Source organism: Bubalus kerabau, chromosome 9 (genome assembly GCF_029407905.1).
Source record: "Bubalus kerabau isolate K-KA32 ecotype Philippines breed swamp buffalo chromosome 9, PCC_UOA_SB_1v2, whole genome shotgun sequence".
NCBI classification, from domain to species: domain Eukaryota; kingdom Metazoa; phylum Chordata; class Mammalia; order Artiodactyla; family Bovidae; genus Bubalus; species Bubalus kerabau.
In genome coordinates, this window is record NC_073632.1 from 67,850,393 (window position 1) to 67,855,245 (window position 4,853).

Genomic DNA, 4,853 nt, shown 5'->3' on the forward strand with positions numbered 1-4,853 from the left:
CGGAGCAAACAGCGCCGAGCAGCCGCCGCCTCGCCAGCAGCAGCAGCAGCAGCGGCAGCAGCGGCAGCGGCGACCGTGCACGCCCGGGCTGCGGTCGCAGCAGCGCTAAAGCCAGCGCCCGCCGCCGCCCTCGCCACCCCGCCTGCCCACTCCCGCGGCCGCCGGGCTCTCGCTTTCTCCCCGGCCTCCCCTCGACCCTTCCCCTCCCCCTTCCCGCCACTCTCGGGGGGCTGGGGACGAGCTGCCATGTGATGTGCCTCCTCTCCGTGAGCTTTCGGTGACCCCCACCCCTCCCCGATCCGCCGACTGCCGGGAGGGGGCTGCGGGCTGGGAGGACGCGGGCAAGAGGAGACGGAAAAGAACGCAAAGTTCTCTGGCGAGGTGAGTCCGTGGCCCGCGGGTCCCGGGCCCCCGCGGCGGGGCAAGTTGGCCGGGGAGGGGGCGCGAGGGGAGCGGGCTCGCGGGACTGGCGGGGAGGCGTGAGGAAGCGGCGCGGGAAGGGAGCCGCGGTTGCCGGGCGCGCACGCAGCCGCCAGCCAAGCGCCCTGCCCGCTTTGATGGCATTTTCTAGGAACGGGAAGGGGGTGGGAGCTGATCAGGCGGACGCACGGCTGCGGCCGTGCGCTCTCTCGCCCGGCTGTTTACGGCGGGCGAGGAGGCATTGTATTTTGCTCGCGTCGACGGGTGTTTTGGAACAGCAGGGGGAGGAGGAGCAGAGGGTAATAAGTCAGGCGTGGGGAGGGCGGGCTGGAGGGAGGCGCGCGTCCGCGCGACCGGAGCAGCTGTCAGACCCACGGCCCTGCGCTCGGGCCCCCGGCCCGCGATCACGGTGCCAGGCCGGGCGGCCTCCTCCCAGCTCGTGGCGTCCGCGCCCGGGGCTGCTCCGCGAAGCTTTGCGCTCGGCTGTCAGCCGCCGCTTTGCGCTCGGCTGTCAGTCGCCGCCGGGTAGCTGAGACTACAGCGACTGGCGGGGTATCAAAGCCCAAGTTTAGGGTCCCGGGAAGAGGCAGCCCGGGGACTCTTGGCGCAGACCTCGGGCTGCGCGCTGGGTACTATCGCTACTAGCCAAGGACTGGGTCATTGGCATGCATCCCGGGGAGGTCGAGCCGAGAGGCTCGTGCCTTCGGACAGAAAAATCTTGCACCTTCCTTTTCCACGATTCTGCATGAAATCTAAGTGCAACACACACCCCCTCTTCTCCCTGCCTGCACTTCAGTCTGCAAACCCCTTTTGGGCTCCACCTAGGAGAGGAGTTTATCCAGGGGACACCGCTCCACCGCCCCCTCGCCGAGGCGCCCTGTAGGGTCTCGCAGTTTTTCTCCTCTCACCCGGTGAGTGCTCAGGAGCCGAGCACCCATGGAGAGGGAGGCGGGCGGCGCTCCTTGAGAAGGGACTCGAGTGAGCACCTCGGTGACCTCGGTTTGGCCGGGCATTTGCAAGAACTTGGACCGTGAGAGGAAGCGGGCAGGGCCGGGTGTGTGCGTGTGAAAGGGACCGCGCACCGCAGGCTTCCAGGGTCGTGGGAGCGCGAGGTATCTGCAGCACCGTCTCGCATGTAGGAGAGTTTGATAACTTGGGGGGAAGTTCCCGCACCGCCGTCAGATGGTTTTTGTCTGTGGCCGGAGAAGGAGCGCTTCGCAATTTGCCTGTCTGGTCACCGTCGTCTCGATGACCCGTGACCCCTGGGAAACAGGAGGGACGAGGGCGCCCAACTCCGGGCAGAGCTGCGCACTCTCAGGGGGGCGGCGGGACGTAGCGTCCCTCGGCTTTCACCTTCGCGGTCTAGTGCTGCAGTCTCTCACTCCCCGTGTAAATTTCATCTGTTGCGTGTATTTAACTAAAATGGGTAATTACTTCAGATAAAAATCCTTTCCTGCCTAGTGGGAACCTTGGCGGAGATGATGCCTAATGAGATATTTTGCTTTTGTCTGTTTAGAGTAAAATTAGAGATGTTAACTCTGATAACGGTTTTCTCAGATCATTAAAATGTAACATGTAGGAAAGGCATGTTGAGCTGCGAAGGCTCTGGCTGACATGAAAGAAGCTGTGCGGGTAAAGGCTGCCACTCGGTTGGTGGAGGGGCTATTTTGGTAAGGCAGCGGCGTCTCGCTTACAATGTGAGATTGCCCCACCCTGGTGCTCCGGCAGCTCGCAGCTTGTGAGTAAACGGCGGTTTTCATTCTTACAGGTAATAATAAATGTGAGTCAAAATGACATCTTGTTAGAATTAGCCTTCAGTCTGTAAGAGAGATGGCTAAATAACAGTGTTGCATTCAAACTGCTCTCGTGAAAGATCTGTCAGCATTTCCGTTATAAATGCAGTTTTTCAGGAGTTTATAATTTCACCACAAAACTTTTGAGTGGCTGAAATGTTTTTCCCTTCTAGTGTTCTGCTTTAAAAAAAAAAAATGCGATGATTGCCCACTTCCATCCTATTTGCTGTTCCTGAAACTTGAATATCATTCAGATGAGCGTCCCAGAAATGGAAAACACAACCATGGAATAAAGAAGTTTTGTTAGAATATACTTTATTTGTGCCGAGTAATATTTTCATTTTGGATTTTGGAAGGCTTTATGTTTGCCATTTGGTAATCATAAATGTGTTAATTCTGGTATCTGTCAGTTCTGCAGGTGGATTGAAATGTCAGTTCGTGTTGTATATGCCAGGATTACATGGAAGAGCATTCTCCTCATATATGTGTCTGTGAGCTCATAGCTAAATTATATGCACATCTGTTAGTTACTTATCAGTTCTTTGTATGTTGCAGGCGAAGATCTGCTATAAAGGAGAAGAGGTAAGGCAGAAAGAAAGGGAGGGAGTCAGGGACCCCCCTCTCCCCCACCCCCATAACTTTTCAGCGTTTCTAGTGCCTGAGAGAAAGCCATTCATTTTCTTTCTTTTGAATTATGCCTTTGACTCAGTGTCTTCAGGCCAGTCCCTTTCAGTCACTCACCTCTGGCTGCAGTGTGAGGGGCTTAATTATTTGTAAACTGCTCTGACATCCGTGGATGAAAGGCACTGCAGAAGTGCAAAGTATTGTTATCCCGATTTGGAATTTAATAATCCATTACAGTTCATCAGGAAAATGCACTTTGCAGCGATGGTGGGAAATGTTCCCACCTGATAGAGGGTAATAATAACTGCCTAAAAGTAGGGTCAGATTACAGATGAGACAATTAACTCTAGCCATGAGCTCGTCAATTTGTTGCAATTCATTTAGTGATCAAAGTGAGTCGCAGAGAGCCAGATGGTCAGGTTCACATCTCTCCTAGGCCAGCCCTTCACTTCTGAGCCCACTGTCTGCACAAGCAACAGGACTTACTCATTAGTGCTTGTGAACTGTTCCTCGGAATTTGTGATCGAGGCTCCTGGGACGCCGACAAAAGGGCCCAGGCCAATCTGTATTGTTGCGAGCAGTTTAATTTTACTTGGATTAACTCATGCTTAGTGTCTCTGGGAGGGATCCAGCCTTAACAAGGGAAGAGAGAGATCCTAGTGGCTCTCTAGCTCAGCGGGGCTGGGCTCCACTGCCCTACTTTTTTGTCTACCTCAGATTTCAGGGGGTGCAGTGTCTGGCTTCTTGAAAATGTTGGCTTATACTCAGATACATAAATACCCTCCTGTCTGGCTGAGGGGTGGGGAGCAGGACCAGTTTGGTGGGCGCGTGACGTGTACTGTTGCCCAGGCCCCCTCCCCTCTCAGAAGGACCTCACACATGGTTTAATCTGCTCTTGTTCTTCTTGAGATCCTTAATAATTCTGGAACATGGGGCCCTTCATCTTCATTTCACACCGTCTTGAAGAGGAGGGGGCATGGTGTGGAGTGGCAGGCAACCACTGCACCATCTCAGCTACTTGTCATCAGGCAGGAAGGGGTGGGAATAGCGGCTTTGTGTCTCCACACTGTCTGATTTTTCTGAGGGAAGCTGTATATCAGGGTTTTGATGTGGAATCCCCTACTTTCTAAATATTTGCTCACACTTTTTTAAATAACACCGGGCAGAAACATTGTAAGCACCGGAGCTGGCCTGTAGGCTGTCTGGCTGCCCACTACTGAGTGAGCTAGAACATCTTACTGTTTCATATTTCTGTCTTTGGCTATTTTCTAAAGGCCTGACATATCGTAGATGATTTTTGAGTCTACACCAAGTGAATGGTTAACTGTGGTCAGGAAAATTGAAAAAGGCAAAAAACCCCAAAAGGAATCAAATGAAATCAACACTGAGTCCCACTCAGGGATTGATAGCTTTCTTTTTAACAGAGAATACAACGTGAAAGGCCATATAATTAATACCAAAGGCACCGTATAATCCTCCACAGGTAAATAATCTATTTCTTTGGGTCACCTGCCCTCTGTTTAATTGTTATTGACCAGATCGGGTAACATGGCTGTTTAATGCCTGAGGACTCCTCCAGGAGAATTTGACATTTGCCAGCACCCACTAAAACAATAGCTGTGATTTGTTGAATGTTCACCATGTGCCAGAAACAGTGCTGACTCCTTTTCCTGAACATTGACTCCTCATTTCCTTCCTTGACTCCTCAAGGCAACCCTGAGAAGCAGGCATTGTGCCCATTCTACAGAAGAGGAAGGTTCTCATTGGAAAGGATTTCATCAGAAGGCAGTGTGTGTTGCCCTGACTGTCTCAAGGTTATTTCCCTGTCCTGTATACACAGTCTAGCCCAGAGTCAATGACTGGGCATGGCGTTGGGAGTCATAGCATGCAGAGAACCCAGTCTCTACCCTAGAGTACAAGGAATAGGGAACAATGTAAGATGCAACATAATCTGTCAACATCTGTGATTTATACAGCAAGCACTGCATCTGCCTCCCTGTCTCCTTTCCGTGTCAG

At 52.9% G+C, this 4,853-nt stretch overlaps 1 protein-coding gene across 9 annotated transcripts in view; it reads left to right on the forward strand.

The window, feature by feature from the left end:
* Positions 1–241: 241 nt before the first annotated feature.
* BACH2 (BTB domain and CNC homolog 2) overlaps positions 242–4,853 on the forward strand; it is a 389,117-nt gene continuing 384,505 nt past the window's right edge. For 6 of the 9 annotated variants that reach the window (XR_008698320.1, XR_008698317.1, XR_008698318.1 and 3 more), the window contains exon 1: positions 242–381. The gene's annotated coding sequence lies outside the window, so the exon portion shown is untranslated. Of the gene's footprint in view, positions 382–2,768; positions 2,796–4,261; positions 4,321–4,547; positions 4,652–4,853 lie in introns of all 9 variants that reach the window. The other 3 variants (XM_055535472.1, XM_055535473.1, XM_055535471.1) reach the window with 2 other exon arrangements.